Consider the following 15,439-nt stretch of genomic DNA (forward strand, 5'->3'; position numbering starts at 1 on the left):
CCGTACACTTTGCCGATATGACACCATGGTACAGTAGTTGTTTGGTAACTGGGCTGAACAAAAAATAACGAGGGGACTACTGATGCATAATATTTTCCAGATGATATATAAAAATAAAACTTACTCAAATTTATTTACAATGCTTACTTTTCATTTTTCTTCAATTGTAATTTGAAACAAAACAAAAGTTTGAAAATGTTTTTTTCTTGTTGAATATAATTTTTGCATCCATTAGCCCCTCGGTCATTTTGGTTTGTTTTGTATTTTTGACGTTTGTCTGCTTTTTAACTGGGCTACGGCCTAGTTATCGAGCGCCTAGTTAAACAACGCCCAGTTACCGAACAACTACTGTAAAACAAAATTTGTCAAGGAATCATTTAGATAAATGAAATTAAATAAATTTGAGAATTACAAATGTAAAACTGTGTCGTTTTTACAGCTAGCAAATTTCACAAAATGCTATCAGAGTGCTTATGACGTGCACGTTTAAAAATATTCATAAAATAAATCGTTATTTGAATCAAATCAATATGGTCTCATTTTTTTAAACGTTTAGAAGTTTACGAAATGTCAAGTTTGCTTTTACAAATGATATCGTTCTAGTCTTTTCACGAACACTTTTCCAGAGTTTTTTTTATTGAAAAGGTCCTATAACATGTGAAACACAACAGTTTATAGGACCTTAAAAAAACTCTAGATTTGTTAGTTCAAATGTTCAAAGGTTTTCACAAGTTTTAGAAAGCTTTGGATCTTTTAATGGATAAATATATTTAGTAAGGAATGTCTAAAACAACAATTACGAGTGTTTTTTTTAAAAGGTCCTATTAACATATAAAAGAAAAAAAAAATAATCAAGTTTGAATTGAGAAAACCCCGGAAAACTCTCCCTTTTTAAATCAAACTCACAGTTAAATTAAAATGTCTAATTAACAAAAGCTTTGACCAAATCAAAAAAGCAATTCAATGTTCAAAAATTGTTAAAATTTCTTACAAATCCGTATTATGCGTGTAATTCCCTACAAAAATTCCAGCCTGTTAAAAATCCGCGAAGAGGGTCGAAAATCCGTATGGTAAGGAAAAAATCCGTACAGTTGGTAGCCTCATGCAAACCTCAAATTTGTAGAATAAGTCGCCATAAATTTGAAAAAATCCTGTGGATGTCCTGTGTGAATCTTCAAATTTTACAAAACCTGACGAATTCAAACATTAGACGCTTACTTCACATTGTGAGATCAGTGCCATTAACAAGAGAATGACTTTCAATAGTTAGAATTGTAGTTTAAAATGCACTATAATTAATTTTCAGGCAACTTTTGGACATAAAACTGAAAAGTGTATACAGGATTTTTTTTTGTTTGGTCGTTAAGGTGCGGGTTATGTGAAAATCGTTGAAATTGACACTTTTTTAGTTTTTGTCGCTCCTTCAAAATCGGGCCGAAAATTCAGGCGAGCAAAAAAATATCAACATTTTTATGGATAATGAAGTTTAATCAACTGAAAACCAATTGAAATGCATTTTCCTGCGTTTATTTTCGCATTTTTAATCTCTCTCAAAACATATATTGTTTTTTTGATGAAATACCAATTTACATTCCCACGTTCAGGTTTAGCGATTGTCTACGCTCCATACAAAAAAAAGCTTTGTTTTGTATGGAAATTGTCCATGACATACGATTTCAAAAAAGTATAATCGTGTTTTAGGGATGGTCCCCATCAATGCAGAAAATTGCATTTTAGATTGTTTTCAGTTGGTTTGACTTCAATTTTCATTACAATTATGAAGTTAATTTTGAAAAAATATTTGCAACGGCTTAATTATAAATTAAAGAAACAAGCTCAAAATTTCGTCTTCCTTCAATATAACTTGTTAAAGGAAAATAAAAAATTTTATGTAGATTTCTATTTTAAAGCAATTTATAAAAAAAATCATGAAGCAAAAATCTCGATTTTGTCAAAAATGGATAATAGCAGTTTTTTCAATGAGGGGCAATAATGCAGTTTGTTTCATAGCGTGAATACTAAAAAAACGTACCGTCAGTGGGGGTGACTATGGGTCAAAAAACGATACACCTCTCGAAATTTCTTAATAACAAAAACAATTTAAATAACATCGAAAATCTTTCAACGTAGATTTGTTCTTAGATAGTTTACTATCATTTTCCCAAAATATGGTGGATTTTGATGAACACTGCCTTAAATGCCAATAGTTTGAAAATTGACCCAATCTCACCCCTTAGAGGGGGTTACATTGGGTCAAATGAAACTAAAATGATGCTCAAATACAACGATATGGTAAAAACAAGTCATCCAACAGCGTTTCTTGTTCGAGGGAATCGTATTGACACGCTACAATGTTTGAAGTGGAGATATTCAAACATTTGGTTAGTTTTCGAGTAATTCTAACAAAAATATTAGAAAAATGATTTTTCGAGAGGTCATTTTTGGCCAAAAACGTATCCCAAATTTAGACATCTGCCAAAATAACAGGATTTGTTCTAGGAACGAGATTTTTTCAGCGAAGTCATCTTAAGATGTCCCCTACACAACCCCTTTAACAGAATTCAGTTTCATTGAGAATTACCTGAAAAATGGGAAAATCCGTAAAAAATCACTTTGACCCAATCTCACCCCCCAGACCCAATGTCACCCCCACTGACGGTATTTTTTTTTTACAAAAATAGTCTCTAAAATTCTTATATTTTTCGTTACAAATTTTCTTCAAAACTGTTGAGTTGAGCAGACAATTTCAAAAAAGTTGATGGATTTTCTTGAAACCATCACGAGTTTTCGCGATATTAAGATTTTTTTAAGTTGGTCGTCATTGATCATGGCCGTTCAAGATCACCCGCGACGGACACGAAAGACGAAACAAAGAGAAACTTAAAATAGTAGTTTATGCAACAAGTTGCAAAAAGAGGATTTTTTTCAGCACGAGTCGTACATTTATCCAACGAGGTTCACCGAGTTGGATAAATACAAAGAGTGCTGAAAAAATCAAGTTTTGCAATAAGTTCCATACAACATTTTTTGCAATTCCAAAAAACACACACTGAGTGAAATTTTATGTCAAATTTTCATGTATTTTGTCAATAAATCGTTTAAATCAAAAAAAATGTTGAAAAGTGTTACTTTTCGAAACAAGTGCTGAAAAGTTCAACATTTCAGCACCCATTTGAGTGCTGAAAAGTAGAACTTTTCAGCATTTATTTTGAAAAGTGTTGCTATTCGATTCTGTTATTTTTTGTACAGAAAAGTAGGCTATTTCGTCGTTCAAGAATGACAGGAAAAGTAAATAGTTTCACGACGGAATTGCAAAAATATTTTTTTAGGAATTGTTTGGCGTTAATTTTATATAAAAGTCCCATTGACACCAATTTTCCAAGCCATAACCATTTCAGACTGCAAAATTATTGAAAAAACGTCTTTTTTCGAATGTTCACTTCGGTCGGGACAAATTTTTCCGATATTATGTGAGTTGGCGGAGAATTACCGAAATCCACTTTGGAAATCAATTGATTTTTTTGCGTGTTCCTATTTTATCTGGAAATTTCATCAAAACTGTCAGAAAATACCTTCGATGCAAATTTTTGAATATTCTTATGCTTATTATGTAAGATCAGCTTGCAGAATGGTATACCGTATAGCTTCCTTTGACAGAAGAAATACAGTACCTACTGGTCAAAAGTATATGACATTGGACGATTTGCCAAACCTAACTCCAAATTCAAGATGCCGGTGTTCTCTCGTTTTTCGATCAAATTTTATGAAATATTCAGCATAAGCAGTTCAAAATGTCTACTTTCAGATGCTTTTTGAAAAACTTAGCTAACTATTATCGTTCCAAAGTTATTGACATTTTCGTAAAAAATACGATTTTGACCAACACTCACTATTTTGACGATATCTTCAACAATATTGATCGGACCGAATTCATATTTTGATCACTTAATTTTGAGGTAATTTCTTAATATCACCCCAAATTTCAGCCAAATTCATTCACCACAACAAAAGTTTCAGCAGTTTGAATTTTGGAGGGGTCGCGCCAAAAGCGCGATGAATGTTGTTGAGGTTTCCTATCATTCGATTGCTGTAAAAATTTTGAAGAAGCGATGACATTTTATTTTAAATTAAAGGTTGTTATAGAAAAAAAAGAAAAACGCTAGAAAAATGTTTTCCTTGCAAAAATATAAAAGGATTTTAATAAAAAAGGTTCTACCCCACATTCACCAAAGGGTTAACCACGTGGCTCCAATCGGATCCTCCACTCCGATCCCTCCAACCCAGAATAAAGAGTACGGTGGTAATTCCGGCATGCGACAGCTGGAACCCGAGGATGGGAGAGAACCCAAACTGGCAGCAGCAACATGGCCCGGCAGCAGCTCCTTGTTCCTTGTTCGTTGTCTCGCTCGCTCGCTGCCACAATTCCCGAGGAGGCAGCAGGTATTAATTAAAATGTAATTTAGTTTACATTTTGCTGTAATGCTGGCTGGCGTGGCTGAAGTTACTGCTGTTGCGCATGTAGACATGGCACTCCATTTTGCGCCCCCGTCCCCCCCCCCCCCCCCCTCTCTTCAGGGTCGATGGCGGTTGAGCCAGGACCATGGACATGAGAAATTCAGGAACGTATGCTGGTAATTGCATAAGTACGTAACATGACCTGTACTGGCGTTGTTGATACTGTTTGCTGCTTTCGGGTCGGAAGCGAATATTTTAGTGATATTTGCTGGAATTTATGGGTTCGAAAGCTGGCTGTTGCTTGTACCGGGACCGGTAGTACAAACACAGCGGGCGTACCTGAAGTGTGTCTGTGGGCTACAACGGTTGTTAGTTATTTGCTTGAATTAACGTTGCCGTAATCTAATTGCTTTGATTAATCTGGTCAGCGTGGAGTCACCACTAGGCTGATGTTCGGAAAATCAGTGTAAATTTACAAGTAGAAATACTACCATGCTGAATTACTTCAGAGTTTCATTTTTATGGAAATTCCATTTCACCCGAATCCGATTCATCATATATTGAATTTTTGGACAGTGAAAAGCTCGTAGATTGGACCAACCTTTTGGGAAGCTTTTTTATTCGCGAAAAGGGTTTTACCAAAAGTACTTGCGAGCAATTTTTACATTTCCACCGGTTCTGAGAGCCTGAGTCAACGGACTCAATGGATTTTTATTTCACCGGGGTGCAGTTTTTATTCGCCTGTAAAGAGATAAAAATGCACTTCCAGAGCTTCGAGGGTGCTACCGGGCTGGGAATTGCTGGAATGTGAAAAATGGCGGCGAAATGGATGTTGTTTATAAACACATAAAACCACTGAAGTGTGTGTGTATGTGTGCGGAGCTCTCAGCTTTGTTTTAGGAAATATCGCGGATTTCAGAACCATTTTAAGGGTCTTTGTTTATTTCCTGAGGGAAACTTGCGAATGCTTGGATTTTAGTGGCTTGAAGCAAAGTCAATGTTTTTCAAACGTTTTATTTTTGAATGATTTTTTTTTTCAAAGATACATTTTGCAGAGTTTTACATCGTTAGATTTAACTATAAAATTCATCATATTTATGCACGAGTTCAAATATAGGCTGTTGCAAATATTTTTAATGGCCCGAAATATCAGGGGCCGAAAAAAAAGTTTTTACAAATTGCTTTTAAATTTCAAACAAAATTTTGAGAGCAATCAACTTAAATGAAATCAAATTGCTTTTCCTGCGTTTATAATCATTTTCATTCATTTCATTTAAAACTGTTTTCATTTTTTGTGAATTTTCGATGTACAGCGCCGCACTATATTTTTTTAAACAAACCAACTTTTATGCTGTATAATGCATTTTCCATGCCTTTTTTTTTTGAAATGTTGAAATTCTGGCTTGTTATTTCAATTTTTATTTTCTTTTGTCAAATTGTTGTCTCCTCCTCGATCACGGTCAAAGCTGAGGGACAAAAACAATGCTTCGATCTAATTTGAAATCAAATCTTAAAAAAAAATTTCATTCAAATGTTGAAATCATATCTTGTAATTTATTTTTTTTATTTTTTTCCCTCCCTCTTCACTTTGTTCCGTATCGAGGGACATAAACTTCAAAAAATATTTGTGACGGGCATTTGGAGGATAAAAATTACAGTTTTATATTGATTGTATGTTGTATTACACCAATTTACGTTACCTTTTTTTTATAAAAACTACATTTATTTCTCCTGTTAACTGAATTAAACTTTAAAACGTAAGATTATAAGTAAGATTTTATTTTGAATTTTATTATTTCGGCTTGTCAAAATAGCAATAAAAGTGACACTTTTTAGCATCGACTCGATAATTTTAACAAATCTATCCTTTTCACGGCGTGTTTTCTAGAACATGGGTAATTCTCTACCAACTCACACGAATTGGGAAAAGTTGCCCCGACCCCTCTTCGATTTGCGTGAAACTTTGTTCTAAGGGGTAACTTTTGTCCCTGATCACGAATCCGAGGTCCGTTTTTTGATATCTCGTGACGGAGGGGCGGTACGACCCCTTCCTTTTTTGAACTTGCGAAAAAAGAGGTGTTTTTCAATAATTTGCAGCCTGAAACGGTGATGAGAGAGAAATTTGGTGTCAAAGGGACTTTTATGTAAAATAAGACGCCCAATTTGATGGCGTACTCAGAATTCCGAAAAAACGTATTTTTCATCGAAAAAAACACTAAAAAAGTTTTAAAAATTCTCCCATTTTCCGTTACTCGACTGTAAAATTTTTTGGAACATGTCATTTTATGGGAAATTTAATGTGCTTTTCGAAACTACATTGACCCTATCTACAGAAGGGTCATTTTTTCATTTAGAACAAAATTTTCATTTTAAAATTTCGTGTTTTTTCTAACTTTGCAGGGTTTTTTTAGAGTGTAACAATGCTCTACAAAGTTGTAGAGCAGACAATTACAAAAATTTTAATATATAGGCATAAGGTTATAAACAATATATAGGCATAAGCTTATAAACATCACAAGTTATCGTGATTTTATGAAAAAAAGTTTAAATGTGCTATATACATCCATGATTGGTTTAACTTTTTCTCATAGCTTATGCAAATTACTGTTAAAAATGGATTTTTTTAAACCTTAAACAATTAAAAAAAAAGTAAGATTTGGTTTTCCCAGTGCACTGCAGTAATTTATACGTCAATTGCTGTATCAAGTAGGCGAATATCTGTTTTACTCCTAATCTGACAAAATGTGAAAATAGTAGTTTATGCAACAAGTTGAAAAAAGAGGATTTTTTCAGCACGAGTCGTACATTTATCTAACGAGGTTCACCGAGTTGGATAAATACGAAGAGTGCTGAAAAAATCAAGTTTTGCAACGAGTTCCATACAACATTTTTTGCAATTCCGAAAAAACACCAATTGGGTGAAATTTTAAGTCAAATTTTCATGTATTTTGTCAATAAATCTTTAAATCAAAAAAATGTTGAAAAGTGTTACTTTTCGAAACAAGTGCTGAAAAGTTCAACTTTTCAGCACCCATTTCAGTGCTGATAAGTAGATCTTTTCAGCATTTATTTTGAAAAGTGTTGCTATTCGATTCTGTTATTTTTGGTACAGAAAAGTAGGCTATTTCGTCGTTCAAGAATGACAGGAAAAGTAAGTAGTCACGACGGAATTGCAAAAAATATTTTAATTCATTCTAAATGACTTGTTTTTTAATCAAATTAACAACTTTTTACCTTCGAACTTACGTGAAATTTCCCGAGGAATCCGAATATAAAAATTTTGCCCAAAAAGTGCCGTCTTCTTGGGCTACAGGACAAAAGTTAACGCTGTAAAAAGTTTGTTATAGAAAAATCGTAAATCTATGAGAAAAACTGCGATTGGCCAAAAAGTTAATTCCGTAGGCTTATAGTCCATGTAATTAGCTGTCTTTTGACCTATAGGAGTATGGGTGTTGGAGGCTGTTGCAAAAAGATATTGAGGTTTAAAAAAAATCCATTTTTAACAGTAATTTTCAGAAGCTATGAGAAAAAGTTAAACCAATCCTGGATGTCTATGGCACATTTTGAAGTGCTTTAAAAGACCTCTCGAGTGCATCTAAGAGAGTTGGAATTGGTGAAGTTTTACGAAAATGCGAGCAATTTTAAGATTTTTCATGTTTTTTGGACCTCAAACTTCAATGCCCGTTCTACCCCACTTCCTTTTGTCGTAAAGGGCTCATATTTGGCATGAGTTCATCTCATGTGGGTCTCGTGGCGCAGGGGTAGCGGCTTCGGCTGCCGATCCCGATGATGCTATGAGACGCGGGTTCGATTCCCGCCTTATCCACTGAGCTTCTATCGGATGGTGAAGTAAAACGTCGGTCCCGGTTTCTCCTGTCTCGTCAGAGGCGCTGGAGCAGAAATCCCACGTTAGAGGAAGGCCATGCCCCGGGGGGCGTAGTGCCAATAGTTTCGTTTTTCATCTCATGTATAGACAAATAAACGCTGAAAGTTTCATCTAAATCGGAGCACATCGATACGACCTCTAGAACAAACCGAGCAAAATCTACAAAAACTGCCTCTTAAGTTGACGTTTAATGAAAAAAAAAAAAAAAACAAAATATCTTTGTGAGTGAAGGATTCGGACATTTCTTCAGTGAAATTGTCCATTTCGCTGAAAGTAAAAATTTTGGTTTGATACTTTTGATTATTTGTGTTTAATTGGTGCTATTCTCTGTTATCAATAAATCACCTGTTATGCCAAATCAAAGACTCCAAGAAAATGCAATTAAAAGATCCTCGCCAAATCTTAGTCAACTTAACTACCCATTGGAATGGTTTGGTTATTTCCATCAGCGTCAACACTTGTCACTATTGTAGTGAAATTAAGTTTTAAAAGTTGCATCGGAACATTTTATACCTCCATCGAGCATCAAGGGTAATCAAAAGGATCAACCTCCTGACATAACCCCCTTTGGAGGTGCAAGCCAGCTCGTCACCAAATGTGTCCATAATAACCATAGTTGCTCGACGACATTCCCTCCCAGGGGGACACTTCCAATCCGCTGTCGTCAGCCACAGCTCGGAATGGCCAATCGGACACGCCTGCCGAAAGAAAACCCGCGTGGCATTTCAAGATTTATGACCTCCGTTTGCGGCCAGACAAAGTGTGGCCATATTTAATCAAGATTTATACACAATTTTCGGTCGTCGCGCCGAGGGTTTTTTGATGTACGGTTGGCTTCATCAAGCAGATTAATTTTCGGCTGACTAGCGTCAAAAATTGCGTCAAGATGTTTGGTGATCTACCACACCAAAAAAAAACAACAACTTTAAAAAATACGCTCCAGAGTTGAACGTCGTGGGGGCAAGAGAGCAGTGTGACAAATAAAGTCAAGCAATTAATTAAGAGTCAATGGAACAAACAAATAAGAGTTTGGAGCCGCCGCTGCAAAGTCTGTCAAGCCAACAAAATTAGACAGTCCCCGCGATGTGAATGATGAGAAAATAAAAATTTGTCTGACATGAGTGTGGAAATTTTATGCGGTGGCTAGTGATGCGAGAATCGAGCAGGATGAATAATTCAGTTACTAGAAAGTTTCGAATATTTGTTTTACTTTTTATTACAGAACCTTTGTATTGAAAATAAAATAATTAATAATAATTGATAAAAATTAACACATAATTTTCAAACTTTAATAACTTCAAGACTTTTAATTTCTATTTTTCTTAAAAATGTATTTTCTGAATAAAATGCACATTCCTGGAAGAATTGCTCTGAAGTATTTCAAAGGAATGCGATTTTTGGAAGTATCTCATTCTGAACTCAGAGTGCAAATAACAAGACACAGATTTATGTCAACATGTGATATTTTGAAAATATGTTCAAACCTTTAGCGAAAATATACCACAAAGGCATCAGATCTAAGCAAAGTGAATTTTCACCACCGGACAAATTTCATCTGACTGGAAAAAAACATCACTTTAGAACAAAAAAAAAAACAGCAACACAAAACAACCGATTGGGGACCCGGACAAAGCGAAAAAGTGGAAAAACAACGTTCCACAATTTTCGTTGGCGCGGAGAAAATTTATGTTGTCTCTCACAAACAGATTTGTGATGTTTTCCATTTGGCGCTCGATTTTCTTGCTCTCTTCTTCATCGCAAGTCAGTGTCCGTGTTGGGCTGGTAATTTTTCATCGGTTTGTTTTGGCAGTCCAGGGAGCAAAGCGAAGAAAAGGAAGGGAAAACATGACACTCGCGTGAAGAAACAACAACAGCAGCAAAACAGAATGGAAAATAAGAGACCCAGAACTGTCAAATGCAGAAGATGAGGAGAAAGAGCTGGAAAAAACGCCGAAAGGAACGAATATTCGTGAACAATCAGAATTAGTCGGGCTAATTTTGAAACACGGGAAAGTTGTCCGTGTTTTTCTTCTGTGTTTGGGAGGGGGAAATTTCATGGGGGAAGGGCAAGACGAAGGTGACATTGAGCGTTTACATGTGGCCTTGCTGGTTCACGTGGGTGTCGAACGGAACAGCTGCTGGGACAACCGTACCATGGTGTTTGGCTGGAATTGGATGCGGTTCGGTGCGGACACAAGATGAAGATGTATGTCCACATGGGAGATCGCTCGTGTAACTGACATGGAACAATTTGATGAAATTGGATGACTTCATTTTGAGTGAAATGTTGGGAAAGTTGAACCACTTAATCCAGCAGCTTAATAAATGACACAACATGAAACATGTTAAAAATGTTGAAAAATGTTTATGAAAAATGTGAATTTTGAAATTTCGATGAATAATTGATTGATATTCTTTGATTTTTAATGCTCATTGCATTTGCAAAGCATATTTGGGAAAAGATTGTAATAAAAGTCGAAGAATATCAATCAATTATTCATTTATTTAAAAAAAAATTTGAGTATGATGTAAAAATCATAAGAAAATTATTTCATAAACAATTTGTCAAGAATTTGATAAAAAATGTAAATACAAAATGATTCAAGCTATCTTAAAAATCCATAAAAATGGTCAACTAACTCTGCATTATTTTTACGATGCATTCTATAACTACAAATTTTCTTACCAAACAAAAGTAGAAAGATCTAAATGTTTGGTTTGTTATATGATATATATATAATGGACCAAATTTTCAATGTACTTATAAAATCAGAATATAAATAAATATTCATATTTAATTATTTTACATAAAAAATATTTTTGAAAAAGATTTTCAAAATCTAAATTGTCAGTTTTCTTTCTATATTACTAATTTAATGCACTTTTAATCATAATTTCTATTTTGCGAGACAATTTCTCATCATTTTGGTGGCACACACATCCAAACGCAAGCAAGAGCTTAACTGCTTATCGAAAGTCGCCATCAATATCTTTGTACTTGCGCTAACGATTTCAAAGCGCTTAAGATATGAAATTGCTTCCAACTACCGGCAACCTATTCTTTTGAACATTAGTTAGTCACTCTCTTGAAAAATAATCCCGAAGCATGTAAATAATAAGCAAGCGCCATCAAAAAACAAACGTGCCAAGTCTTTTGACGTTTGAATTTTGACGACCCATTCCAATCGAAGGCTGAAGAAAACCGAGCGAGAAGCGAAGGCAAATAAAGAACAAAGGGTGGCCACCAACACCACCAGCAGGGCCTTTTGGAGTGAGCCAGTGATGCCAGGAAATTTTCTCTATAAATGCTACTTTTCGTAAGTGTTCGCTTTCATTTCCATCAATTTTGGCAGCACTAAGCAGAACCAAACAAGCGCTGGAAGAAAAAAACGAACTAAGCTGAAAATAGGAAAATGGGCGTGGCCCAATGCATTCTCGACTGATTAGAATACATTTGGAAAATATTTTTTTAAATGCTTGTAAAAGGAATAAAATAATTTTTAGTAAAAGTGAAAGTAAACAGAAATGTTCACAAAAAGTTGCTCTACTCGTTTGTGTACATGGTTTTAGTAAATTTCAAGGAACACTTCAGATTATCCAGCATCATTAAAAAAAACAATCCACTTTAACGACCCCCGGGTCTTTTGTGGTCTCTGTTGCAAGTTTCTGCTCATTTCTAGGCGTCCGAAGGTTATGTGTGGTGAGTCACTCAAAACCTCTTTTACGCATCATTCAGACACGACTGCTTATTAGGCTTGAAATGGGTATATTTCCTCTATTGCTTAAATTCTTAGTAATATTTTCTGAAATTTTGAGGTAATAATTTAATTTACAACACGCAATTTCTACATTTCAATGGAAAAGTTGTTGCAAAATATATTACAGACTCGTACAGTTGGTTTCATTCGTTTTAAATAAATTTATGCTATGACAAAAAATATTTTCCGTGAGAAAAAAAAAACCTTTTGCGGTGCTGTACATTGTAAATTTTCTTTAGTTAAAAACATTATTAAACGATTTTAAAAATGTTAAAAATAATTATAATCGCAGGGGAATGCAATTGAAAAGGGCATCCAATTTTCCCGAGTTTTGAATTTCCCAGGAAACGAGACAAATATTTTTGAAATCTTGGGAATTCCCAGGATACTGGAATATTTTTGAAATTGTAATAAAAAGTAGAGGGAGGGGGGGGGCAAAACCTTTAAAAAATATTTTCAACAGCTTAATCTCAATGAAAGCTTATAACTTCAGAAATTAGTAAAGAAAAATAATTTCCTCTTCAAAGAACCTTCATGGTTCAAAATTTGATTTTTAACTTTTGCTATGAAATTATTTAACAAAATTATCGAAAATGTATTGAAGAATCTAGAAACTAATCTTTTTTCGCAAATTAAAAACCAGTCACATTCAAGAGCAAATTATTGTTAAAGTAATTAACTAAGCATCTGGACTTTACTTTTATACTTATAGTATTCAATGCTCTAATATTTGGAACATTAGAGGTGGGAGACAAGTTGTCATTAAAATTTATCTCTTAGTGAGTGTAAATTGCAAATCTTTTGTTGAAGATTGATGATGTTTGCCCTATAGTTATTTTCAGCATGCAGTTATTAAAAACATGCCAGAGAACAATTCATGATAACTTTCATATCAACTGTTTTTCGATGAGTTAATTGTGGTTCCATGGAGCTCAGAATTCATCGCTCATCAAAATAAGCTCCATCGTTATGTGTTATAAAAATCAGTTATCTAGGGTTGATTAACAAGTTTTTGTACCTCTTCGGTGATGATTATCCTAATAAAATCTTTCTTTTATTATCATATTTGGACACATACCTGAAATGAGAAAATAAGAGAATCTTTTTTATTACCCTGGAACATTCTACTTGACGTATCTTTATTTTGGTTGGTATATTAAAAATTAGGTGCAATGAAGTTGTGTATGTATTTGAAAATTAAGTAAAAATAACAAACATCTATTATCAAAAATGTGTTCAAAATCAAGTCGTCGCCGTCGTGCTATCATGTCATACGTAGCTTTTTAACATTCAGAGAAAAACGTGTTTTTATGTTTGACCTAGAATAAACAAAGACGAAAGCATGGATTTGGTTGCTGGAGTCCCGAGTTATAATTGAAAATGTATACGCTAGTCGAGCTCGTTCCTGTGTCAAACACGTTCTGACCTGAAATTCCTTTGGCCAATTGTAGCACACTCAATTTTCAGGCTTTGTGAAGTTAGCATGACAAAATTGCAATTTTTTTCATATGAAAGCGAAAAACACGTAAGACAAGTTATTACAACGGCGACAAAGTCTCAATACACCACAAGTTCTTTAACCACTTCAAGCGCTCCATAAAGATTGCCATCAAACACGAAACCGATTAGGCCTCCCCAAAATCGATAGCCCCACTTGAGCGAGGCACCGTCAACCCTTGCATGCCGTACCAAAGGTATGGTCTTCGGCCATAAGCCTTAACCCAGGTTGGCGCCACCGGCTTCACGCACCAGTTAATTTTCGGCACAAGTAAAATTAATGGTCAATTATCGAAGGAAAAGTGGGTCCTGGGGAGGTGAGGTTCTGTAACGGTTCTGCCAGGGTCGTAAAACTCTTGTTCCCGCGCGGTCGTCGCCGTCACCGTGGTCGTCATTCACATGCATGAAAATTCCACCCAAAAGGTGGTGCCGGAGGGGGGAGAAAAGCCTCGATGCGAAAAAAGCAATCAAAACGGGGCAAACGCGGGCATTAGCAGCGCTAAAGGAAAAGCTATTAATTCGAGGCGCTTTTCCGCGTTAAGGAGGAGGTGTGAGTGGGCGGTGAGAGTTACTTTCGAAATTGAATTTGCTCTCAGTCTTCGCGAGCAGACCCTGGGTTGAGCCGTGAAAATCAGGAAAACCTCGAAATCTTGAGCAGTTAACCTTAAGCCCGTGCGCGATGGTCGACCGCATGGTTTAGTTACGGTGGGTTTGTTGTCAAAGTAAATGATAAACCAAGAAATTTTCTAACACTTGGATCTTCTTGAAATTTTTGACCTCTTCTGCTAAAAAACAAAAATAAATTAAGCTCAATAATAAAGTATTATCAAAATAATTAGAAAATCAATTGATTCCACCGTGTCCTATAAAGATTCAGGAAACTCTCTTCCGGGGAATTGGCCAATAATGAGTGTGTGTGTGCCGAGAAACCACCACACCAAAAACACAAAGCAAAAGGGAGGTGGCTGGGAATGATTTTATTGCCAACGCACCCGTTAAACGGAACATTCCTTGAGAAGTGCGTAAATCTTCTGGTTGATGAATTTCCTCACAATCTTCCTCAGAAGTCTTCCTTCGTTTGCTATATGTGTGGTGTTAGAAGGTCGTTTTAATGTGTGTAAGAATCGGTACTAAACTGGTGCTTCATTTTTACTATCCGAGCGGGGCTTCCTTATTTATTGGGTCTCTTTCCATAATGGGGTGGAGGTCGACCCAAAATTTCAGTTTATTGGGAAAACGCGCTCTCAGTCTTAGTTGTAGTTGTGCAATGAAGTGTGTGCAGGAGGAAGGCGGCTTTTGGCACGATTCAGCTTTAGTTACAATAAACGGGACTTTTATCGATGAAAATGGTGATTAAGGCTTTTGGAGCAGTGAAAGTAAGGATCAAGGTGTTACAACAGTAATCGTAGTGAGTTTAATTTCAATTTGCGTAGCATTTGGTAGCACTCCCTGATATTAAGATTTGATTTTAGTGACATTGCAAAATTTATTGTCGAAAATGTGTATTTAACTTCAATAATTTCTTTTGCCTTTCTTACTAAACAAAAGGTATAGGGCTTACGTTTGGCTTGAACGTCACGCTTGTCGTAATCAAAATGATTCATCGAGAAAATTTTGTCCACAAATTTCCTTAAAATCGTAATCCATCGATTATTGAAGTGTATCTATTAAAACTGTCAGAACTCGTCTATCTACAACCTAAAAATTTGAAGAGAGGGTCCACAAAAAGGGCACACCGCATTGTTAGGGATGTCGTTTGGACCTCACCAATCTGCCTGAAGATTTCAGGGGTTGTTTGGACATTTATAAATAGCATCTGGGACAAATATGACCATTAACGATA

The 15,439-nt window shown here is 35.3% G+C and overlaps 1 protein-coding gene across 2 annotated transcripts in view; it reads right to left on the reverse strand.

The window, feature by feature from the left end:
- LOC120421584 (nyctalopin-like) overlaps positions 1-15,439 on the reverse strand; it is a 266,184-nt gene that overhangs the window by 120,846 nt on the left and 129,899 nt on the right. The gene's annotated exons all lie outside the window — the stretch shown is intronic.

Source organism: Culex pipiens, chromosome 2, assembly GCF_016801865.2.
Source record: "Culex pipiens pallens isolate TS chromosome 2, TS_CPP_V2, whole genome shotgun sequence".
In the NCBI taxonomy this organism is placed as follows: Eukaryota; Metazoa; Arthropoda; class Insecta; order Diptera; family Culicidae; genus Culex; species Culex pipiens.